This window comes from Platichthys flesus, chromosome 15 (assembly GCF_949316205.1).
Source record: "Platichthys flesus chromosome 15, fPlaFle2.1, whole genome shotgun sequence".
Taxonomy (NCBI): Eukaryota; Metazoa; Chordata; class Actinopteri; order Pleuronectiformes; family Pleuronectidae; genus Platichthys; species Platichthys flesus.
In genome coordinates, this window is record NC_084959.1 from 12,933,890 (window position 1) to 12,960,489 (window position 26,600).

General features: G+C 41.3%; 1 protein-coding gene and 1 long non-coding RNA gene across 3 annotated transcripts in view; both read left to right on the top strand.

Annotated features, from left to right (window-relative positions):
• Window positions 1–965: 965 nt before the first annotated feature.
• On the top strand, window positions 966–6,738 carry LOC133969748 (uncharacterized). The gene is made up of 3 exons (XR_009924243.1): window positions 966–1,055; window positions 2,958–3,095; window positions 4,361–6,738. It is a non-coding gene; the product is annotated as an uncharacterized LOC133969748 (long non-coding RNA).
• An 18,497-nt stretch (window positions 6,739–25,235) lies between these two features.
• LOC133969125 (serine/threonine-protein kinase PAK 3) overlaps window positions 25,236–26,600 on the top strand; it is a 27,272-nt gene continuing 25,907 nt past the window's right edge. For both annotated transcript variants that reach the window (XM_062405400.1, XM_062405401.1), the window contains exon 1: window positions 25,236–25,414. The gene's annotated coding sequence lies outside the window, so the exon portion shown is untranslated. The remainder of the gene's footprint in view (window positions 25,415–26,600) is intronic.

The window sequence follows — 26,600 nt, forward strand, 5'->3', positions numbered from 1 at the left end:
ATAATAATCGATTATAGTCGAAACGAATCGATTGATCGTTTAGTTGGACATAAACACAGGTTATAACTGGGGCTACAGTGGTATAGGACCTCAAGTTTTGAACATCTGAATTACTAAAATAAAAACATATTGACCATTATCCTATCATCAAGTCGATCTGTTCTCCTGATTAACAGGTGGAATATTGTCAAAATGTATCAATTAACTGTTTACTTTGTCATAAAAACAGGTCCTAACTGAGGCTTCAACATTAAAGTACCTCACTTTTATGGAAACTGAATTACTTCAATAAAATGTTTTTACAATGGCCTATCAATCAGTTGGTTGACATGTTTTCCTTATTGATTAATATATCGAGTATTGTTGAAATTAATCCATTAATTGTTTAGTTGGTCATAAGAACAGGTCATAACTGAGGGTTATACCTCACATTTTGGACATAACCTCAATTATAAACTTGACTTGTGTTTAAGGTTCACCATTATGTTTCTATATCTCTAGTTTAGACTGAGATTTGTCATAGAAAAATAAAAAGTGTATCAATTTTTGTGAAGATCAGTCAATGTGAACATGTTCCGGGGGGTCTCTGGGGCACCGTTGAGCCATTTTGCCACCCCAATGGAAAATTCTTCCACTTTAATGAATCATCACGTTGATCTATCTGTTGTCCTTATTGATTAATCATACAAACACTATTCAATTTAGTCAAGTTATCATTTAGCTTTTTTGATTTTTAAGTGGATACCATCACTATCTCTACACAACAGGCCATAAAAAAGGCTACAGTGATGAAGGACCTGCATTCCATTTATATAGATAGAGGAGTCACCTGTGTAACATGGACCATGGAGGTAGAGAATGTAAAGGCCATTTCAAGTTCATGGTTATGTTGCAGACAAAATCATGGCTCGATTTTTGATACATATTTTGATTTCAAAGACGACTTCTTCTCTTCTTTGTAACCACAGCATCGCAGCCACGGCTACCATCCACAGATCAGCTGTTGGTGATTTGATGACGCCATCACAGTCCACATCAAGGCTCCAAACTACGAGGTAGGTTTAGGAAAATTCCCTAAAGGAGCTGGGCAACCTCTTGTCACCTCGACCTCCACATAATTGTGATTGTTCACCCGAGCAGCTTTGGCAGGATCAAGGCCAGTGTTCATCTGTCAGATTGAAGATATCCGGTTGCTCTCGGTCGAGGCAGCATATTGATCTGTGCTCCTTACTCCAGATAAAATTCTCTGAAAGACTTGAGGTTTTTACTCTATGACACACCTGTCTGGACTTGAAAATTAACGTTTTTGACCTCAGAGGTTTAGATAAATATATATGTGTATAAATGGTCTGCATATATATATATATATATATATAGCACTTTTCTTGTCTTTATGAACACTCAGAGCGCTTTACAGTACAGTTTATTGACATTCACCCATTCCCACTCACATTCATACAGTGCATCTATGGGCAGCCCTTGATGACCGCTCTACCCCCTCAGCCAAAGCTGCCCCCTTATTCATGTCAGTGACATTCTTAATGCAGATTTTTTTGCTTGTACCTCGTTGTTCTTGTAAAATAAACACTTGACACTTGATGACCATTTTGTCCATCAGTGACTTTAAGTATCAGTGAGTGGTTGCAAATAAAAACAGAGGTGTATATGTATGCAAATTAGTTATAAGTAGTTTTGTTGTGTGTGCATTTCATTTCAGGGGGTTTAATACTACTAGACTGCTTGGATTTAGATTGAGTACATTCTTTAGATAGGCTTCTCTGCCGTCTTGTCACTGTATCATTCTCTGGTAGCTCACCAACAGCAAGGTGCATACCAGTACAGTACAAAACACATCTAATTTCCAACATAACACGCTTCATACCCTAAATGTTATTAGCTTTGTTGTGTATTATAAATTATGAGAATATGTGGTTGACAGTGATGAATGCTAAATGAAGCATGTTGGATGGAGAAGAGTGCAACATTTAACACAGCCCTTTTATTTTGATGAAATCGATCAGTTATGTCAGCAACATAATCTTTGCTTCTTTCAATGAATACAGACAGTGATTTGTCAAAATACAAGGACTTTTAGAGAAAATTATTCACAAAATAATATATAAAATAACCTAAATGTTAAACTTTCATTTTGAAAATACTGTCATCTCCAAATAGGACATAGACTGTACCCTGTTCCCTAATGTAAGCTTTCTTACTCCTGGAGTAAGAAAGCTGACTTTGCATTGAACTAATGGACTACATACTAAATTAGATTTAATTTTAATTCAAAATCAACATCATAAAATGAACATTATGATTCAAGACAGTGTGCAACAGGATGTTTTCAACAATCTGCTCTCTGTGAAAACTTTATTTGTGTGTGAGTGGATTTTATATTTTATATGAGACGAACAGGACAGAACTGGATCCCCCGGGAGTAACAGCTGTCAAAGTGGAACTACTGCTGAAATAGTTCCTCAAAGAGTTTCTCTCCATTATTCAGCAAGGAAACTATTCAAATATGAAGAATCCTAAACAGAGGTTGGTGAATTTGAAACAACAGCAGCTCTTCTAGTTGAGGAAGCTGTGAATCTACCGTTCAGTTGTGTTTCAGTTCAGTAGTGGGAGACACAGTCAGAGCTCCAGTCAACACGTTGATAGATATATTTCTTTCTTTACAGGGAACATACTTACAGAATGAATCACCACATGAGGCTGCAGAGGGCGCTGTTGCTCAGTAAAAGTGACAGTGTTGATTTGAATGAAAGAGAATGACTACAGTTCCCCAAACTGATGTGTCCATGTTGTTTGTTTTCTCCAAACAACACGAATCACAGTATTCAATTCAGAATTGTTGAAAAAAACAACTCAATATCTGCACGCAAGTGAATTTAAGAGGAAATGTGTGTATTTGTGGTTTGACTGAGTTTACCCTTCGAGCTCTCTGAACTCACCAGGTCTGAGGTGCGGTGCTGAGCTGCAGCAGGTGACTCCCAGGTCGTGGGCGTCCTTCTCGGCGTGCAGGAGGCTGATGTCCATGTCCCATAGTTTAAGGTCGCCGTTGGTGCAGCCGGTCACGAAGACCTGGCCACACAGTGAGTAGCAGCACGCCACGACACTGGCCTCGCTCACTGAACTGCATCTGTGTGGGAAACACCACGGCTTAGCAGGAAGGGGGTGAAGTAGAGGGAACAACATGAACCAGTTTAAAAACCATTTTGGATTAGACTGAAGTTTAACATGACCTGTGAGAGTGAAGGGACAGAGCAGGCCTGAGGAGATGAGGGCCAGAATAATTTTGCACATACAAGGACACCATTTTATCAACTTAGTCCATCAGCTCCTTTGATGTGATTGTTTTTCATGTTCTTTAGTCCCACATGTATCTTTTCAAAGCAGTAATATGACTTTAAACCTTATTTGATGCGGCCCTGAATTAACTTTAATGTTTCTTTGGAATATGGGTTCAGTTAATGAATGATTACAGGTTACACTTTTCCAAACATCATCTTACTATGAGACATTTTTAATGTGTTTTTGTTTGTGCTCCGCTCACTCTGACGAATATTTAATAATTTGATGGCACATGATCCCGTTCGACATTAGTTTTTACAAAACAATATATATCAAGGCAGATCCAAATAGTCGTTGTGGGATGTTTCCATCTGCTGATGAAGGTTGTACCAGATGTGGCCAAAGCAAACATTCACACTGATTCTGAGACAACAGATCAGTCAAACAGTTGATTACACAAAACTAAACTGCCACTTATGTGATAATCGCTTAGTAACATGTGCTTTTATCCTGAAATACCAAACATTTGTTGGTTCCACATTCTCATATGTGGATCTCACGCTTTTCTTTTTTACTAATTATTAACTAATAATCCTTGATTGATTGATTGATTGATATATCTTACTTATTGATGCAGTGAAATAGTCAAACAACAACTCACAAAGCAGACTCCATAGGCTCGGGGTGTTAAGTTTGTCCAGTTTGGGCTACTGTATAATAACATGACCTGCTCCTGATGCAAATATAAAGTATTTAAATATAAAGGGCCCATTCTAGGGTAAAGAAAATAACATTTTGTACAATTTAGATGAAACACACTATTGAAAACATCACTAGGATTGTTTTATATTCAATTTCCTCTTTCAATTAGATCCTTTCACCGGACTCTTACCCACTGGACCTTTAAGAACATATAGTTGGGCAGTTGTTTACAGTATGATTTATGTATATAGATTTATATTCATTTTTTTATGTATTCATATTATGAATGGTTAGTGACTAAATACTTGAAGTGTTACTTTAAGCACAGAGCTGGGGACTGTGGGGTTTACTTGTACCTGCGCAGTGTCTTGCAGGAGAAGTCCCAGAGGACCACGGTGACTGTCAGAGGCTCCAGCCAGCAGGAGGGAGGAGTCTGGGGCCAGGGCGGGCGCACACCCGGAGCGGACTGCGGCCCGGGTGCTGCAGCTCAGTGGCCACCTCACCTGTGTCCGGGCTCCACGCCATGATGGACCTGTCTGTGGATCAGCTGACCAGGCTCCGGGCGCAGGCGCTGAAGTAGCAGCAGTGAACCCCGTAGCCGTGTCCGGACAGCGGAGGGTTTTATCGGCCGAGCAGGTGGCGAGCAGGCCCGCAGAGAAGCAGCAGCAGCTCAGCTCGTCTGTGTGCTGCTGATGAGTGTTGACTAATGTCACCATGATGATGATGAAGAGGAGGAGGAGGAGCAGGAGGTTCACTCACCAGGGGGCGCACACTGATCTTATATGAGATGGGAGCTGTCAGAGGGATGAAGGCGGATGTGGAGCCTCTCAGGAGGAACATGGACTTCCTAGCCTGGATGCCAGACAAACTTAGCCCCGCCCCCAACATTTGAGGTCGGGAAGTTAGGTGTGGAGTTGCTCCGTTGGGGAGAAATTATGCCCGATCAGAAACTGTTCGGACCAATCAGATTTTCAGGGCGGGCTTTATACGATGATACAGTAACGTAATCAACCACTTCATCAAAGTGCGCTTGGGTTGAATTCGTTTTCAACAAACATGCCTGCCGCTGGAGAGCTGAGATGTGTAGATGCTGACATTGAATCTGTTTTAGAATACATCGACAGCACATTCATTTTGAAAGAGGAACAGAGAACGCGGAGACGACGCCAAAGCACCGCGCTAATCCCTAGCGTGCCGGCGCTTGGCTGTTCACACCGGACACTGAAGCGACGCTGAACCGCCGGGCAGCGCTAATAATATCACCCGTTGATCCAGTAGATTAAAAGCATATACTTACTTGTTGCTCCAACATTAAGCAACAGCGTCCCAACATTTGTCTTTTTTGGTGTTGTCTTCATACAACATGTTCCGAGGATCATACAACTCACTGTACTTCTCCACTTCAATTATGAATTTAATGTCATCCATGTTGAAGAACTTTGCTGTTTGCTCCGTTAAATGTCGGGTGTCGAGGGTAAATTACGTATTCTCCACTCAAGCCTATGGGGAGAATACGTAGCCCCCTCTCTCTCTCTTTTTATCTGTATCACTGCTTGTGTGGCTGTAGTGGATGGGCAGAGGGGGACATTGGTAAAATTAAAACTCCAGGACAACAGAAGGGGAATTCAAAGAATGGGATGCATATTTGATCATTTATATCGTATAAAATATGTCATCAATATCGTTTAAAATCATTTTACACTCGCGTCAAGCGCAAAAAATAGACTCAACGCGGAAACGATCACTTAACGGCGCTAGGCAGCCTTGGCGCAGCGCGGCGCTTCAGTCTGAACTGATTTGAGCTCCTTTACATCCTGTTATATTATCAGATCTCAACTCTACACTTTTTATTGTATTTGTTGATCATGTTTTATTCTACCACATAACTAAGCTGTGAAATGTAAGTAAGCAGCAGGAGCGGAGTGAAATAATAAAGGAAATTCTTCCCAGTGAAGAGAAGTTTAAAAAAGGTAAATTCTCAAGTAAGCGTCCTTAAAATATATTTTTTAATGATTATTAAACTTATTATCCTCAAAGCTAAAAAGGCTGAGATTCTGCCTAATAATAGTATTACTACTGGGAAACTTTTAACTTTTATGTCATCTGTGCTACTCATCCACCATTTAAAAATAATATACCTACAAAAGTTGCTACAACTATATTCATAGTAAAATCCAGTTTTTCAGCTGCAGTTGTTTGGAGATGCCTCCAGACGACCGTGACTCCGTCCCACTCTCCGCTGGATTAAAGCCCAGCGCAGTGTCATGTCTGTCCGCAGGACGTCTGACAAGACTGGTTAAAGGAACGGCTCGGAGATCAAACATGCATTTTGTGTAAGGGGGGTTCTTACAGTATATTGTGCAGGACACAAACGCAGGACACACACAGTGTTTGTTCTTTCACATTGTACATTCAGCTTTATTGCAGCTCATACAGATATAGGGTCACAGGCGAAGAGAAAGCGAGCGACACCAAAGAGGACGATTGATAAGTATAAACAAGTGTTTTTCTATATTTTAGCTTTAGTTTTGCCCCAGGAGCTCAGCCCATCGCTTGGCAAAGAATTCTTTCAATGTCAGTCCTGCTCGTCCGATTGTCGAATCTTCCTCATTGTATTTCTCACAGTTTTCAAAAACCAGGTTGACGTCCATGACGAATGTCTCAAAATGTAGGTACCTGCAAAGATTGGAAATAGTTTAATTTTAATTCAGAGGCAGCATTCATATCAGAGAAGTAACTGAAATAAAGGATGTATGAATGTATGTATAACACAAACTCACTGGTTGTTGCTGAGTTTCTTCTCGATTGTCAAGAAGTCCATTGGCTTCTTAATGATCCTCTTGTACCAGGGTTTGGCTTTGAGGTTGACTGGAGTGAGAAAGGGCCGCGCGTCCTGATGGGCCTCCAGCTCAGCCAGCAGAACTCTGGAGGAAAATGAGCAGTCGACAAAGCTGAGCTTTTAATATAGTTTCAGATATTTATGAAAACAGATGTATAAGTGAACAAGGATGATTGGACATGTCCCCTGACAAAACCACAGTTAGATTCTTTACATCTGGAGTTTTATTTGGATCTGCACACGCTCATAAATACCAGTCCCGTTTTTTTCACGAAGATCCATAAATCCTTCTCTGAGAAATTAGCAAAAGTGTTGCGAAAGATCCTCTCTTGCAATGTTAAAGTAAAAACGTAGACAAACGTTGAGGATACTTTTACCTTGATCTGCAGACCGGCAGAGACGACTCTGCTCTCCAGAACCTCCACCTGCTGCAGTTGGTGGATGTCCACCTCCATCGCCTGCTCCTCCACACACCAACTCGCCACGGTTTTCTCTCTCACTTGGTGTTTCTCCAGCTTCGCCACATCAAACGCTGCCCCCATAGATACATTCAAACAATACAGCAAATGACTGTCTATGAAAAGCAACATATTTATAGATATTAATTTGGGAGCAGGTGACGTGAAAATATCAAATTACGTTATGTTTAGTATTAAAGAGAATTAAAGTGAGCAGAGGAGTTGTGGACACACCATCTTCGCTGTTTGCATAGAGCTGGGTCAAATACTCCATACGTTCTTGGAGCTGTTTCTGTAGGACCTTCTCTCTGATGCCTCAACTGTGGAGCGTCTCCACCAGACTGTGCAGCTCCTGCATATCTGACACTCGCCACCAGCCGTGCAGCATCTATGCCAACAAAAGAGAGAAGTATTGTCAGTTGCTTCATTTACGCAGCATAAGGCAGGTGTAAAGCTGAGTGACAGTCATCACAGCATGTATTCCATGACTGTCTGGGCACACTTGTGCTTACTGGCAGTGAGCAAGTCTTACCCTTAGGGATATGCTGAGGTCTGGGGTAGTCCTTGGTCTTGGCTGCCTCCACAGCAGGGAACAAGGCACAAGGTGGCTTGTCACACAGGGCCTCTGGGGTCTCAAGCCTGTTGACAGTGTTGATAGTCTCTGTCTTAGTGAACTGATTGTCCTGAAGGATGATCAGCTGCCTTATCCAGGGGCTGCCTTTGAGCTGGGGGGAACACAGCGGATATGGCCCTAAAGTATCTGTTACATCTGCAGGTCCCTGCACAGTGGTTGCAGGCGGGGGGCTGTATGGGCGGGACACCCACTCCATCTCACTCTCTTCCAGCTGCGCCTCCTTTATTCTGATCACCTGAGCCGTTTCCTGTATCTCCTTCATCTCTTCAATAGCTAAGTAACATTTAAAAAAATCTGCTCAAAGTGCATAACAAAAACATAACAATTCAAATGTACATTTCAGTATGAGTTTCACCTTCACTGCTCTCCATGCCCTCAACAAAGATGCCGCCACACTCTGGGAAAAGCCAGAAACGCCTCTTGTAGCGGTCCTGTCCAATCATCATGGAGCGCTGTGAGTAAGAGGAGTGTAGCAGCTTCTGTGTGATCTGACTCTGTTGCTAAAGAGACACAAAACAGAGGTAGAATGGGATTTGTTTAATTCATCAACTTGCTCATCCCGAGAAAATGAATGTGGGTGAAATTTACCATGCATAATTTCTCGATCTGCTTCTCGAGCTCCTCCACACTGGCATAGTTCACGCTGTCGTCCTAGATGAAAAGATGTCATTAGTGTGAGGCCAGTAGACTGACTGACATTAATGATTAATGAAACGTAGTTTGATGCAACCTTTTGAAACTATCCATCAGACCATGATTTGTCATATTCCTTTTAATACATCCGTTGTCTCTTCACAATTTTAGCCCTCATGAAAGAAACAAGTGACTATTTTCTGTTCTCTGGCAAAGAGATTAACTTAAACACCAGGCACATAATAAACACTTGTTTAAACTGTGCAAGCAATCAACTTTACAAAATAAAAATGGCTCATTCAACACAAATTTAACAACACTTTGAAAAACTTTTCCTCCATAATATTGTTTTATGTCAATATAAGCAAAAATAAATGGGAAGTGAGATATGTGAGGATTAGAAGGAAATGGATCCCTCACCTGATCACAGCTTTACTGCAGCAGAGCTTATTGACCATAAAGGAAAACATGGATGCCTTCTGAGAGGGACTGTGGGCCTGAAAAGCTTTAGTTCGTAGACTGAGGGCCAGAGCAGCTGACTCTGTCTGATAACAGTGAGTCTCCATGAAGATCTGCAGGATCTCAGACACATTGTCTCTGTTGACGCCACATTAGTTAAGTCTTCCCCTAGTAGGGTTTGGCTCTGAAAGAAAAAATATTGATAAGTTTAGTCAGTGTGTTTAATAAATGTTTCTTCACCTACTTAGGTGAAGAGTACGTATTTTTGTATACTACAATGTCAAACAGAACAGGAACAGAAACCAGTGTGTTCTGACTGGTTAGCAGGGAAGAGGTAGCGTGACGTTGTCATACTCACAATTCTAGTCAGAATATGAGTCTGATACCGTTCCATTGGGCTGTGATTATGGGGCGTGTTTCAACCGAACCAGAAAAAAGAATGCCTCTTGTCTCAATTGGATAGACCTACAACCAATCAGAGCAACATAGTATGTGACGTATGTTAAGCGACGCAATGTGAGTTATTTACCAACGCCGTGTTCACACCAGACGCTGAAGCGACGCCAAAGAGACGATTAAGCGCAGCGCCAAGCCTTAAATAACAGCTGGCTCCCATCCACTTCCATGTTAAACCTGTGTGCGGGTCACACCGGAGGCTGAAGCGCCGCGCAGAGATCGTTTCGGCGTCGAGTCTATTTTTTGCGCTTGACGCGAACGTATCGCGCTAGGAAACACGCTGAAAAATGATTTTAAACAATATTGATGACATATTTTATATAATATATATATATCATATATGCATCCCATACTTTGAATTCCCCTTCTGTTGTCCTGAAGTTGTAATTTTACCAATGACATTATTAAATGTCCCCCTCTGGCCATCCACTACAGCCACACAAGCAGTGATAAAGATAAAAAAGAGAGAGAGGGGGTGAGTTGTATGATCCTCGGGAAACATGTTGTATAAAGACAACACCAAGAAAGACAAATGTTGGGACGCTGTTGCTTAATGTTGGAGCAACAAGTAAGTATATGCTTGAATACTACTGGATCATCGGGTGATATTATTAGCGCTGCCCGGCGGTTCAGCGTCGCTTCAGTGTCCGGTGTGAACAGCCAAGCGCAGGCGCAATAGGGATTAGCGCGGTGCTTTGGCATAACCTCCGCGTTCTCTGTTCCACTTTCAAAATGAATGAAAACTAATTCAACCCAAGGGCACTTTGATGACGTGGTTGATTACGTTGGCGTTGATCATCTGTCCATCATCGTATAAAGCCCGCCCTGACAATCTGATTGGCCCGGTCGGGCATAATTTCTCCCCAACGGAGCAACTCCAGACCGAACTTCCTGACCTTCAATGTTGTGGGCGGGGCTAAATTTGTCTGGCATCCAGGCTAGGGACGAGGCAGTCTGCTAGTAATAAACAAAACAATGTCAGCTCAGCTGTTATGCTGTTGCCTACGTGTACATATACAAAATGTATTAAACTAAAGTGTCCCTGCTGTCATGTCCTCCTTAAATATATTGAATACAAATACAACTCTACTTTTGAACTACTGCAGTGGTTCTGCATCAGCTACAGAAATGGTGAAAGTCAATGTCTGAAGCAATTAAATGTGAAACCTGTAAAAAGTTACGCCTGATCGGTATGAATGTGTGTGTGCATAAATATACGTGATTAACAAATCCTTTACAATTAAACAACTGTATAAATACTACATTGACAGTGACAGACTCACCCTGTGACCTGCAAGTATACCGGGGTATGTATGGCTGAGGAGACCATGCTCACCAGCAGGTCTTGCACTTTCCCAATACAGCCCCCAGTGTTAAGTAAACCCTCTTGAAGGACACTTAAGTCGAGGTTGATTAAATTGTGTAATCCCAGGACCTTTCCAAAGCTGTGTAAAAAACTGCAGCACCATCAGGCAGTCAGATATGGTGCTTCCTTTCAACACCAGACCAGGGATTCGTGAGTGCACTGGAAAAAATTTAAAATAAAGCTCAATGTTATATTATACTTTGAAATGATTAGTAAATCTATCTGACCCAAGTATTTCTTGTTTCAGACTATATAGGTTAAAATGTTATAAATACTAGTCCACAATACAGTAAATAGATTCAAGTATATGATAAGTAGAACTTGTTATGCTTTCAGTAGCCATTTGGTGACAGAACTCTGATTTATACCTGCTCTCTTTAATCAAACACAGATGCTTTCAGTGATATTAAGTATCTATTTTTGTATGTGACAATAAAACAATGAAGCCATAAATTTGTCAATACATCTAATCTTCCAACGTGGTCTCATGAAACGGTTCGTAAGATATCGTACTAAAGTCATGTTCAAAACTTTCATCAAGATTCATTGGAATTTTCGATTTTTCGTAAATAATCATACGAATTTTTAATTTTCGTAAAGAATCATACGAATTTTCAGCGCTACATTATCGGACCTCCACTCTGATAAAGCAAGATGTCGGAGATTGCTGTATTCCTGGTGGAAAACGCTATATTTTAGCAATGTTTCTTAATAAAAATGTGTTTTGATGATATCTAAGTCGAGATATGTATGTTTCAGTTTCAGTATTATCATTCGTGGTTAAAAAACAAACAGCTAATATGTTTTCTAAACCCTATTTTCACAACCCTAATCTAAACCAGGAAGAACCATACAGAGAACTACAAATTGAATGGCGTTTCTGTACGTGTGTGTGGTTCCCATCTTTTGTAGTTCGAATGAGTTTTCACTATTATTCGAGATTGCAACCGTGAACCTTGCATGCTTCTCTATGGTTTTTTGGTCAGATTTAGTTTTTCTTACTAATAAAACATCAAATCTGTCAAATCTGTTCTAAGTGGTATTTAATGGCCAGATATGATCAAAATATGCATGTTTGCTTTTAACACAATAATATGTTTCACTTTGGAACAAGTTACAGAAAGCTTTGGTAATTAATAACCCAATTTCTCACAACCATATCAAAGACTGTTTGCCCTCCTCCCTTCTGGGAGGCGCTACAGGCTCCTCCGTTCCCAGACCAGCAGGTTCAGGAACAGCTTATTCCTGCGGCTGTCACTCTGCTGAATCACCGTGGTGCAGACTTCATATGTATTTTTCATATTAGGGTAAGGGTTAGATGAATATCCGCCGTGTTTTTTGTTTTCACGAAGAGAGAGAAGCGCATAGGTCACGTGTCCCCAGCCTCCTGACTCACAATTTAGTGGAATTCATACGAAATTTGTGTGTATTACTTTTAGTAGCATTTCCTACGAAATTATGATGAGACCAGCCTGAATCTTCATGCCTATAGCTCCTACAGTGACTATACTGATTTATTTCCAATGTGAAAAAAACAACAACACATGCCTGGTTGAATTCTATCCACATACATGTATGATGTGTATTCCACAGATGGAGACTATCTGTGGTAATATGTACGTACTCTGATGTACGTACTCTCTGTGCGTGAATACCTTAAGATATGCTAAACACATGTCTTCCTTTGGCTTCTTTAGCGCCTTTGCTTTTTCCAGCGCCAATCTCCAGCTTGAGTTTCCTCTCATTGTTTAGCCGGTTCTCCTCCGTCTTTTCTTGCTTCAAACGCTCTTTTTCCTGCAGCCAAGAGATCGTATTATTCCCAATGATATTGATATTGGTATAAAAACATAAACTAGGATCTAAATTACCACAGTGTTGACTCATCAAAAAAAATTAATTTCCCAGAGTTTTAAAACTAGTGAGGAAACATCTGTGTGAATCAGCAGTTACACACCTCGGCCTTCTCACAATTCTCCTCAGCCTTCACAAGCAGCGAGTCCTGTTTGCGTTTTTCCGCCTCCTAGCCGAGCACAAACACATTATTTTCTTTCCTAAACACAGTTTCTATTATACTATGAAGACAAGGATCACAGATGGAAAACAATATGGAACACTTAACATGCACGGAAAGATGCATCCGTTTGACAGACATCTTACAAACCACACAGACAGGACACAACAAGCATAAAAAAACATAACAATAAAACATTATAAATAATAAAATACGAAGCAACAGTGAAAAACACAATTTGCTCATAAACATCAGTTATTGACCTTGTTTATTTTCTCAGCCGCTACTATTCTGGCATTGGCTGCATCTTGCTGGTTCTGTTTTTTATTCTGTGAAAGCAAAAAGTTCAAGAAACAGAGTTAGCTGAGATGATTATTCCCTCCCATTAAAACTCAAAGACAAAATGGCAGCTGTTTCTGCAATAACTTTCAGGACCTACCTCAAGAATTTCCTTTAAAAGGACTTCTTTCTCCATTATGGTTTGCTGAATGCGCTTGATCTTTGTCTGGTAAAAGGGTGATGGCAAAATCAAATTAATTAACTGTTAAGTCATGCATGTTATAGAGAGGAAGTAGGGAGCAGGGTGTGGGGTGAGGAAGCACAGCAACTTCCTTGTGGAATTTCAGAGCAGTTCAGCTGTTTTCAATTTAAAACATTGAGAGTGCACAAATTCTGAAAATTCAACAGATGATTGTTGGGAAGATCTGCACGGAAAATTAAACAGAGCATGCTAAGAAAGACCCTTACCTTCTGTTCAAGAAGCTTGATCTGCACATTCTTTAACCGCCTCTCCTCTGCCTCACGTATGGCTAGAAAACACAAACATGTTATGTTCACACACACAATCTGTTCCAATGTTAGAGAAGAGTCTGATGAGACTGTGGCTGTTTACCTTCCTGCTTCCTTGCTTCTTTGGCTGCTTGTGCCATGGCCTGCTTCTCCAGTTTTTTTAGCAATTGGATCTCGTTTACCAATCGAGGCATTTCTGAAACATGATTGGATATAAATTATGAAATGACACGCCAAAGAGCATCGAAATGATTCATAAAATAGTGACCTGCAGACAACTCCAAAGTCCTGATTTCCAGAGAAAAAGCCTGAAACATTTAACGCATACTGTTTTTATTTACATGAAAAAACTGCAAGATGGTTTAGGCTGGTCTTAACAATAAGGAAAAAAGTTGAGAAAGAAAAGCCCCATGGGCGATAAACCTTGCTCTATATGCTTAATGTTAAAGGGCGCCTCTTTTAAGGTGGCTCTTACAAGGTGGGCTACTCTTACAGCTTGATTTTGTGGTGCTGACACCAAAACATCCACCACTGACAATGTTTGAAAAAATGGTTTTGGAAGTAAACTCTATTGTAGCTGAGCTGGGAACATCTTAAAGTGATCTCACATATATGTTCAGGTGGCCAAATATCCTCATGAAAAAACAAAAAGTGAAAATTTCCTATTTAACAGGTGAAACTGAAACATTTCAAAGATGTACACTGACCTTGATGCGCCAGTTTGTGGCTCAGCTGGGCATTGTTGAGGTCTTGGACGTTTTTTTCTCCAGGACGATTCTTCCATCGTTGACTCCCAGCACTATCCCCTGATGGCTGGTTCTTGGAGTTATTGGTTCGGTTGTGGCGGCCATTCATGGCTATGATAATGGTAGTTATCTCCTCCTCAGCCAGTAAAAACCACTGAGTACCCTGAGAAATATTACAAAGATGAAGGAAGGATTAAAGAAAATGAAAGGAAAATATGGTCAGATTGACTTGTATCTACCGATTGCTTTCATTAACAGAAGCAAGCTTTCAAGCTTAAGATTCATCATAAATGAACTTTGATAGATATGTCTCAGCAAATATGTGAATTCTTCTGCTTCATACCTGCGACTATGTGGGTAAATTGGCTCAATTTCTCTCAAACAGAAGGTTTTCATTGGAGTAATGTTTCTATCAGACTTCACACAATTTTACATAAAATGTATGTATCTCATATATATATATGTTGTGTAAAGTAAATAAATGGGAACATTTACCTGTGGTCCTTCTCTGGCTTCATGGAAGGCACCAACTTTAATTTTTGGACTAAAGCTGAAGTTATCCCGCGTGATGAGACAGACGTTTGGTGGTGATAGGACAATGCACAGTGGAGTTATGACAACATCGTCTCCTTTGGCGAAGGATGAACCATCGCAGTACCTCAATGTTTACACAGTTTGAGGAAATGTCCAATTCGGAGAGAGAAAGAGAGAGAGAGAGAGAGACGTCACCTTTACCCTGGTACAACTATATCAAAGTAAAAGTGTGGAATATGGCCAAAATGGCTACTAAATGCAAAATAGCAGGCTTCCTGTTGGGTTTTTCCAATTGCACCTATAGACTTTTTTGTTTGTCTAGTCATGATGCACCTGTGTATCGATTTTTGTGAAGATCGGTAAATGTGAACTCGTTCCGGGGGTCTCGGGGGGCACAATTGAGTCAGTTTGTGACGCCCATTGAAAAATTTCTCCAGAATACGTACATTTTCACCACTTTCCAACTTTCTGCCAATTTTGGTAAGAATTTGAGCATGTTAAAGCCCTCAAAAAGCCAATTAATTTGCCTAAATAATAATAATAATAATAACAATCATGACAATTTCCATAGGGCCTCCCACTATCAGTGCTCGGGCCCTAATTAGTCAAAATGGGACACAGCAATTATGTAAAGAGATACTGTGTTGAGGATGGTCATGAGGAAGTCAGAATTTACTGGATTTTAGCAATCCTCCAAATAACCACTAGGGGGAGACAGAATATGCAGTAGAACAGGTATGTACGCCTAAAGAAACAAACCATCAGTTTTCCAACTCTCTCTCCCTGCTCTTTCTCCCTCTCTTGTTTTTTTTAATCATAATTTTACTACATTTTGTTGTTGTCATATGAATTCCATGATTGCATCACGACAACTTGACACTTCAAATGTTGCTGTTTAGCTTCCCCTATCAGTTGGTTTATTATGGGGTAGTAGAAAAAAAAGGAATGGCAATTTTATTTCAGAAAGGAATATTGTGGTTTTGAGAAATACATCGTGGTTAGTGTGATTAATGAGTCAAAGCCAGAGAGCGGCCCCATTCCACCCACAGAGAGGCTCCAGCCCTCGAGATCTGCAGCTGTTGCAACAGTAGTATTTGTGTTTTTTAGGGGGAGATTTGCCTCCAGTGAAAAGAAAGGAAAACACCACCAATCCTCAAGGAATCTGTTGAGGTTTTGTTTTGAAAGGCTATAACTCAATCTTAAACTGTAAGATGGCTTTACCAGGTCCAGGAACATTCAGGAAAATCCAGTCACTGTTGCTGCAATAAGTTCTTTCTTTAAACAAAAACTATATCTATTCCCAAATAACAATCAACAAATACTGTACTAGCTTTAAGCTTTGGTTTTTATAATGTGAAATCCCAGTATGTATATCCTCTTAAAATCGAAAATCCGCTAAAAATTTTTTAAGGATTTTACCACCTGCTGGCATGGGAATTTAAAGGTTAAGTTTCACACAAATGACATGAATCCTTTGGAAATGTAGCCACATGCACAAAGGCACAACATTTTTTGAACACTTTTCCTCTACAATGTAAACATGAGTCAGTTACTCCTGCAGGCTAACATCACACTTCACAAGTTTAATGAAGTGTGGATTTGGAAATCTTAAATACGAATAAGGAAAATTGTCCTTTTTTTTTCACTGCAGATTTGACAAACAGGGTCCTCACACTTGATGTTCTCCGTTGTGTTGACAGCAGCCGTCTAATTGGGTCTCAAATCAGCACCACAGACTGTTGGGCTTACGACTCTCCCCCCTCTAATCTCTTTAGAAGGGGAATATAGGAGAGAGGGTACCTGTTCCCCCTCCGCCTCTGTCCCCCTCTTTTCTCATGTTAATGGGGGTGCGGTCCTCGATCCCGGAGACCATCTGCCCTTCCTCAGGGTTTGGGCCCCAAGCACTCCAGACGTGTCCCATTGTTTGTGTGTTACCATGCAGAAAGTGGTGAGTACACACGGTTCCTGTGGCCCAAAAGGCTCCTCCATCAAGGGTGCGAGCCTGCTGTTCACAAGAATACGTGCGACAGAGCTCGCGTGCCACCCTGTGCAGTAGCATCCGGGCGGTCCAACCATTTGTTATGCTGCGTGTCAAGTTCAGATGTAATGTGTGGTGTCATTGAAAGTAACCGTCGGCTGTGGGATGACTCAACAGTTCGACGTGCTATTTAAAGTGCCTTTTTCTCTCAGTACATTGATCCAAAGGTACCGTTGTTATAATTTATTTTAACACTTAATACAAATCAATATCACACGGAGAATATGCGTTAGGCACAAAAATAATAAACACAAGGTTTACATCAGTGTGATAAGACAATTATTTAATGATTCTCATTGTTACAGATACACTGAAGGTAGAGGATAAACCCAGTATGGCTTTGTTGACATGCATCATCCCCCCACTGAGCTTGATCAAAATTGGGTGTCTCTGATGTGACAGATGCGTGAATCAACTGAACGACACAGACCAAACCGTAGATGGCCTTTCTGGATTTCATTATTCGGAAGGACAATAAAGTGACAGAACCAAATGTCATTGTTCGAAATTGGGGAAGAATAATTGCAAACTTGATGCCACAGTAACCTTTGATGTAATTAATTTGATCGCAAACCGAATTATTCAGCAGATATAAGAAAAGGGACTCGACTAATAAATGTAACTAATATCCCCTCATTATACATGAAGTAAATGAGAAGAACACGCTGTTGGCAAATTGCTAAAAAAGGGTGTTTTATTCAGACTTAAAAAGAACATCACGACAATTTCATTGAATAATTCATTTTTTCTGTTGAAAAAAAAGATCAGACATGTTTAGGGGACTGATATATAGTGTTTGCAATCTGGTGCAGGTCAAAATGAAAATCTGGATCTAGTGGATTTATATGTGGCTTCATAAGGTCACTGTCGGGCCCTGGTGAAGATTTGCACTCTAGTTTTTGGTCTTGGTTCGGCCAAGGTGTGAGCGCAGTCTCTGACCCTATCTATGAATCTTCATGTCAACCGAAATGGCTCCCAAGCGGGTGGCAGACAGCAGTGACGAGCGGATTATGACTTTCCATCGGACCTTCCCTGCTCGTTTTCAAAGCAACATGCTGCTGGCTGCATTGAAATTAGTTATTGAACTGTCCAAGCAAGGGGAAACAAGGCCGCTTCAGACGCACAGCACACAATGAGCCAGCTGTCAGTGGGAGGGGCCTGCTCAAACCAGTGTTGTAATGGATAGTACTTTAGTGCTGCCTTTCCCTCCGAGGGCTGATAGGTGCTCCTGTGCAAGGCCGCCATGCACTGACTGACACTGACACAAGGCTTGATTTAGGGAGCAGGGCTAAAGTGAGTAGCATAGAAATGTCAGTGTAAAGTGAATATAGATAGATAGGCTCTGAACATCCACAAGCTACATGACAAAGCTTAATGATAAGACAATACTCAAGTATTTGTGACTTGGTGCTGAAAAATATTTTTATGTTCAGAGGTGTTGCATTTAGTTTCAATCTACAACTAGATTACTGACCAGCAGCATTGTAATTACATTGGCACCAGGCTTAATTTTGAATAGCGCATAAATAATAACTGATTTAAATGCACACAGACGCCCCTCTCTCTAATCCCCAGGGGCTCCTCATTTGCTTCTACACACCTGTTTTACATTCAGAGGTGTGTCTCTCTCTCCGAGCGTCTTGTTCGCCGCATCAGAGCTTATGTCCTTGCTGAGTGTTTCATACACTAAACTGTGCGTTTTCACACTATGCTGAATAATGTACCTGTGCTATCACACTGCAAAGAGACTGAACAAATAAAGAACCCAAGATATGTGATGTAAATTTTTCTGGATTAGAAACAGAAAAACACAGTATTTAACGTGTTGTACAATGGGCCTTACAAAGTTTATTTTATCTCCGATACTGTTACAGTCACCAACACCATCACTGGATTTTGAAACATGAGTTATAATTATTGCTATGTAATTTTCATCGATAGCAATATAACACGGGGAGCTCAATCATACATTATTATAGCAAAGAGATGAGGTGTAATGCATCATTGATATACCTCGGATTTGTATAGTATTTAGCTGTTTATCAAGTGTAGAATACTGGACAAAATATTTAACAGCAGGATGAGACAGCATGTTACAGAGCAAAGATAGATCATATGATAAGTAGCTGTAGAGCAGTTACCATCACCATAGTTTATTTATCAAGGTTTCATGCATGTTTCTGTAATTTAATTGATTCATATAATTTAGCTGTTAAAGCTTTTACAATTTCCCTGGACAGTTATGTGGATGATTTTGAAATCATTTTATGTTATCGTCACATGGAGTTGATTTTAGTAGACATTAAACACCAGCCTCGCAGTCATCAGACAGAGCAGGGTATGATAAGACCCCCCCCCCACACACACACACACACACACACACACACTCCACCATTGTGGGGAACCACAGATTAGTGGTGTGAGGATAGGGGAATCCTGTTTGATGATATAAACCAGCATTTATCATCGGAGACATTCACTTCAACAGTCAGAGACACTCCCTCTTAGCATCCTCTTTGAGCTAGCATGTGCAAACATGTAACTTCTCAATTCTGAATTTAGAATTGAGAAGTGACACACGGCCAAGGTGTTAAGTGCACGGCATTAAACTGCACTGTAATCTGTAATTACTGCGCTGGGTTGACAGCGTTTATTTACTGCTGAGCATTTTTTCAATCTGAAAAATGGGGAGTCGACCTAATGAGTTCTCACAAGACCACGTGTAACCCATCAATAGGTTACCCATAATCAGCAGGATAGAGGCCCACTAACCTTAATTATATTCCTTTGGGGGGTTTGCTGTGCGCTAACCCACACGAAAGGAACGTCTGATTTCTCCTGTCTGTGACTGCAGCTGTAGCATGAGTGAGCGTGACCCATTATCTTTTACCAGCGGCTTACAGACGTTAATCTGATGTAGTAAAATGAAGAGCATTTAATACACTGTCCATACCAGTCCTCTCTTATCCACACATATCCGCACACTTACACAAATGTACCATATAATGGGGTGAATGCTTGTAAGGTGTGTTGTCAGAATCAAAACAGCTGTAAAGCACCATTATGTAAAATGTAATGTTAATAAAAGTGGCTTCAAATGCTAAACTCCTTAACTTTAGTTTTGGTTAGTGCTTGATTTAAATGTGATTGGGTTTGTTAGTAATATCATTGCAAATATCCACTGTTACAAGATCAAATCAGCATTTAAAGTGTAGTACAAAAATGTAGGGATGGTTGATAGAGCAAATATCTATGTCAATAACTGTGTTTATGTTATCAATCAATATTTATCACAATAAATGTCATGTTATTATTTTTTTTTCAAATTAAAGACTTTTTGCTCCTGAGTGACGGTTGTGGTCTCTCTTTCTCTCTCTCTCTCTCTCTCTCTCTCTCTCTCTCTCTCTCTCTCTCTCTCTCTCTCTCTCTCTCTCTCTCTCTTTATAGACTAAGAATGATTTAGAACAGCACACAAAATCTGAGACCAGGTTTTCGTTTTATTATTGATATTGTTTTATTACCATGATGTTTTTAAAATACACTGGGAATTGGTAGTAGAACCATTTCTTCTCATATTATTGTCATATTTAATAGACTTTAGTCAACGTGACATGGACCCAATGAAACCATCTGAAAACAGTGTGTTTTCCTAAATAGCAATACATGATTAACTTAACAAACAAATTTACAAGACTTACTCTATGCGTATATTCAGGCACTAGTGAGAAGTGAGAGATTTTATCGATGCTCCTAACACAGAGTGAAGTTTAGTTCAGTGGGGATTCACCCACACACCTCATCTCGTCTCGTATATCATCGTCTCCTGCGAGGCATGCCAGTCTCTCCAAAGCCCCCCTCTACCTCTACATCCTCCCTGTGCACAGTGAGCCCTACCATAATATGATAATCCAAACCATAATTTGATATGGTTTATACAGCGGTGACTGACCAGCGCTATTATTATTTGATTTCAGACCAAAGGAGCTTCTGCTCAAATTTCTTGCATCCATTTTGCAGAATGATACATTCCTCTTGGACTGATGAGGAAGGATCATCAGGAAATGATGCGGCACACAAGCAGTGATGAAAATACACGTTCATAATGCGAACAAATTGAATGAGGTGTCTGTTGATGGAATTTATGGTTGGGCTTGCTGAGTTGGAAAACAAAAGGGATCCTTGAGCAGATAAAATAGATTGGACTGGATTGAAAAGCTTCATTGGCATAAAATGAGAAACATGTACAGAACAAAAATAATCATTCAAAGGTGCACAAATCTTTGAATTCAGTACTAATACATACAGCACGTGAAAACAAACAAGGTTCGGCAGCTGCAGCAAAGTAACCAGCTCTGCTGTAATGCACAGTGGTGCTTTGTGCTAAAGGATAATATCAGCGTGCTAGTATGCTCGCATTAATAAAGCCAACCTGCTTATGTTCGCAGGTGTAATGCTCATGCTGTAAGTTAGCAGTTTAAAATCCTGTAATTTGTGCTGATGGGGTTGCCTTGTTTTGTAGCTATTTGAAATGTATGAATCTGCATTACATGAAAAGTTAATTGATAATCAGAGACGTTACAGTTCACCCTGGGGAGGGTGGGGGGCGTTTCTCTTAAAGCAATACTCATCCAGGATCCATGTTTAACTGTACAAACGTTTGTGCCAATGCATTCAGTGCACTTGAGGATATTTGACTAGATTAGCACTGACCTGCTGGTGTTGCTAGAGGAAAGGTCAGCGGATCAGAAAAGTCCCTAGGATTCATGCGCTGGGGACCATGAATATACCACATTTCATGGTGTTCCATTTTGTGACACAGTGGGAACCGGATATGATGATCAAGCGTTTATTTGGATCAAAAAGACAATTGCTGTTTGAATAATTTGGTTAGATTGATGAAGGATTAGGCTTACAGTCTTCATTTTGGGTCCTTTCATACATGTTTGGACTGTACAAATTATGTTTTGTAGTTTTCACCGGCTCTCTCAGTAATTTACTGCTCCTCTCTGTGCCCCTATCACTGCCAACCGAGTAGAGCCAAACCGAGCGTGCCATCTCCTCTGGCTCTCCATGCGTTGCCTAAGTGTACAAAGTCTGTTTGTGTGTATGTTGGTGAGCTTGTGTCAGTGTGAGAGACGAGCTGAAGTAATAAATGAAGGCGTGCAGCTATGAAGAAAGATTTTACTAGTTTAAGAAAAGTATTGCTCATTACGAGCAGAAGAGGAGAGAAAAGTGAGTTATACATGATATCGCCCTTAACTTTCCCTGAAGTTCCGGGACTATCATACAGAAGCTACGCAATTTGCTTATAGTGATAAATTTGACCCTGACAGACATTACCACTGGAAGCGGTTTCAATTATATTTAGGCCGGAATCAACATCACCATCCATGAACCCACATCTCTAGCGTGGCTCACAAAACCACTTTTATTTATTGAATTACAGTTTGTAGTGAAATAACAAGCCAGTTAACTGTAAACTGCAAATGCACATAGCAAGAATACTTCATTGTTTTTAGGAACCTATCGGATTATGTTACTGATGATGAGATTGTTAATCAGAATAATTGTAGGTCATACAGATATAGGTTATACTTAATTTAGAAAGCAATTTTCCTGACTGACCGAAACACTTGTAAAGTCTGACACGGCCTATAACAAAATGTCACCGCAGAGATGGGCTCTGCCTCCAAGGATATTTATAGGACTCATTATATAAACCTGATCACTGACAGCAGCAGCCTATGGGTACTAGTAAATCATGCTCCTCCTTATTGCAGCTGCAGGTTGTCCTGTCAGCTCCCGATCTGAGCTTGACTGTCAAGTTTTAGGAAATGATCGGCCTTGGGTATTACTCAGCAGAATTCAAAAGTGATTATCACTTATTCAACAGAATGTGCAATGGACAATGGTACATCAGTCACATTAATGTCAAAATGATTGATACAGTTTAAGTTTAAGACATATCAAACTTCAAGCTGGGAGGCATGGGGTTTTTAATTCAAACATTTCATATTGTTATCAATTGTGACCATAGATTGTATCTAAAGATGGACGACAAGACACTAAAAGTGAAGCAAAATCTTCTTGATCAACTCCTGGTGGCTGGTTCCGTAATAAGTCATAAGCCCTGTCTCCTCCATGTTCGTGGATGGGAGACGGATCAAACTAAAAAGTCGAAGCAAATGTAAAATGAATGTTTCGCAAAGATGGTTTCGGTCATTTTAGTTAGTTCTCATCACACTGACTCTGGCTCAAAATTACTTCAAAAGTGCAAGATAGTAAGTCTTCATACACAGTCTATGACTTACAGTGAGAGAGAAGATGTCAGTTCAGTCGTGCTAAAGGAGACCACTTCGGGACGGGACACTCATTGGCTCTGATAGAAAGTCTGTTATCTCCACCATTGCGGAGTGGAGGAAGTGATTATGCTTGTGTTGTTTCTTTGTTGGGTGCTGGGTCCAGTTTCTGACCAGGCTCATGTAACAACTCTGCTAATTGAAGGCTGAAATGAAGTGTGTACAGCAACAGATGGATTACAGCCTCTCATAAGTCATTATACAATGTAGCATTCACTCTACAAAGGACAGCATAAACACAGTTGGCCAAAAGCACTAAGCAGCGATTGTTCGAGAACAAAAAAGAACAGGGATTGATCAGCCCTGGTTCCGGTTGGACCATTAGGTGTCTCAGTTGGTAGCACTGCCACCTCAACAGGGTGAGTTCCTCTTGCTGGTCTTTTTATGTACCGGTGTTTGTATGGATTTCTTTTGTATCCAGTGACCTTTGGGTTGTGTTAACGATGACTAACACAGTAACGTGTTTGAGAGCGTTTCTCTGTCCACGTGTTGGACCTGTGATGGACAGCTGACCTATCCCGGGTATTTCCTGCCCATCAGCCAAATGTCTGCTTGTGCATTCTCACTGTGATGCTGGTTAGTCATAATTACACTCACATGTGGGGAAGTGATAGGCGTAGGAAATGGATGAAGCAGTGGCTGCTGATATTTTAAACTTGTGGGAGGATTGAATTGGCTATAGCAAAAAAGACAGTAGATCCCCAGAGAGGACAACATTCAAGATACTGATATAATCCATATGTAGTTTACTTCATGTCTTAAAGGCTTTGTCGCGCTACAGTGGTGTTGCCTCAGATCCAGTAGTTTTTCTTTATAAACCGCGTCCCAGTGCCTCTGTTGTAAGTGCACAGGGATTCTCAGTGTCTACTGGCGATCATCATTTGACTGAACGCTGTCACAGAACAGCCATGTTACTCCCCGACAAGGAATCGACATTACATGGGTTGTCAGGACAACCAGCCCTGATTCACAGAGCCTCAGATAGGCCTCCACCTTGGGCTAGAAGCACTAGCCATGAGACTGAGCAGATGCTGTGACAGTCAGCCAATCACAGGTGAGACAGCGGAAAAAGATGACATCATAGGCAAATTAGGGCAAACGCAGTGAGGATTGTGTTTGTCGTGTCCGCCTCAGCCTTTTGTTTTCACTTTCACACCTGGAAATCTGTTATAAAATCTGTAAGTGTTTGGCAGATATGTGTTTGGTGTAATTTCTAAAAATGGAAACTGAAATTTTTTGGTATATGTCAAAAATTGTATACAGAACATGCATAATCCTTTAAAAAAAATTCAGCACAATCTTGCATGTTAAGTATAGGGAATCTTCTTTTTTATCAAAATATCATTGATATCGATTTCATGCCATACTTGTAAACATACACTACAAAGGCTTAGGGAATAGAATAAATGCTCTTGGGTGTCATCATCGCACACCAACAATCTCTCAATAATGAGAACTAAGATTTTTCCTACACAAAATCAAAGTGTGCTATTCCACGTGCAACCTAAAATAACAAAGTTCAGTAGGTTTGCGATATGTTTGATTTGTATGCAGGGATTCATCACATTTAGTCACAACTAATCACATTGTTAACGTGTGTTACATTTACTCCTCTTGTTAAAATCTAATCTTAAACGGCTTGGGATGTTTTGTATAATGTGTATCCAATATCCATGAGGTATTAAGAGCCTAAGCAACGTGGACCTCTGCTTTTCAACTCTGCGAAGGATCCCCACAAAGAAAGCGGTGCCTCCCTCCTCACTTCTCACTCAGCAGGTTTGTTCTGTCAAACAGCAAACCAACGCTGTCTGGCCGTTGGCTGCCTCCTCCCCCAGACCTGCTGCCTGCATTAATATTCATTCTCTCAGCCAATGGGCAGAGCAGGGTGGGTGACATCATGGACTAGGGAACAGTGAGCAGCCAGTGAAGCATCCAGCCTGCCGAGCAAGCTTTGCTTTTTAGGGTCAGGAACTGGTCTGACAAGAGAATGGCAATCCTGCCTTTAAACTGTCACTAGTGCTGCTGACGATGAACCCTCCGCAGCTCCGGGCCCAAAGGCGAAACCCCGAGCAAGAGAATGTGAAGACATATTTCAGGTAATTCCCTCTCTGTGTATGTAATAGGGGATGTGGAGGGGGTGGGGGGGCGGCAGATGAGGGAGGAGAGGGAGAAGAAGAAGAAGAAGAAGAAGTAGAAGAGGAGAAGGAGGAGGAGGAGGACGAGGAGGAGGAGGTGGGGGAGGCAGCGTATGTAGGGGTGCTTCGTAGCCCTTTTCTTCTTCTCCTTCCATTCTGCGTTCTGCCCTGCTAAGGAGGCAGCTGTTTCCTCAGCAGTCTGTCTGTGAGGGCGAGATGGAAATGGATGCCTGCATCAGATGGGCTGGACATGTTTTGTATTACCATAAAGCCCCCCCCCCCCCCCCTGCATCACATCATCTCTGTATGTTCTCCCTTGTGCCTCACACATAGCATCTTTATTGATGGGGAGGTGTTATAATCAATGGTGGCGTTTGTACAGGCCTTGTGTGTTTGTGTGTGTGTGTGTGTGTGTGTGTGAGAGAGAGTGTGTGTCAGTCCTGGAGAAATGCAGCAGCTGCAGTGGCATCACTGGCACAAAAAAATGAAGCAATGCTATTTTGGGTCTGTAGACCCCAGGCTGACGGAGGGATCGGAGCTCTATATGCTGTGCATGGGTTGGTTGGGTGGGGGGGTGATCGATGGTTGATATGCTCATGGATGCTCTTTTGTTATCTCTAACATTGAAGGATTTTCTAGGGAGGGTTCCATGAAGAAATGCCGTTTGATTATCATTCCTGCATGACACTGATCTCACACACAGAGCAGAGACGTGCCTCTGTCTCCCAGCTCCAACATGGATGTGTGTAGCGGTTTCATGGCGGCTGTGGTGACAGGGAGATATACAACATCTGGTCACCTGACTTCATTTGGGATCGGAGTGGGGGTGGGGGCCGGTCCTGTGAAAGCTGAGCTATTCCGCCTCGGATCCTTCCACAGCCGTTGGTGGTGGAGGAGGATGGAGAGGGTGCTGGATGGGTGTCTCCCCCCCCCCCCCCCACAATCACCTTTTTAGATTGTGGTGTCAGAGGCGACGTGGAGGGGCTGAGAGAGATTCCTCTCCCAGGAAGCACAGTCATCCTCGGGTCCGTGAGGATGAGCAGGGCCTGATGGGAGACCTGTTGTCTGGCTTTCGTGTGAAGGAGGGATGTTAGGGAGTCATGTCAGTGATGGAGGGAGGGCGAGATGGTTGTAGAGGGGAATTGGG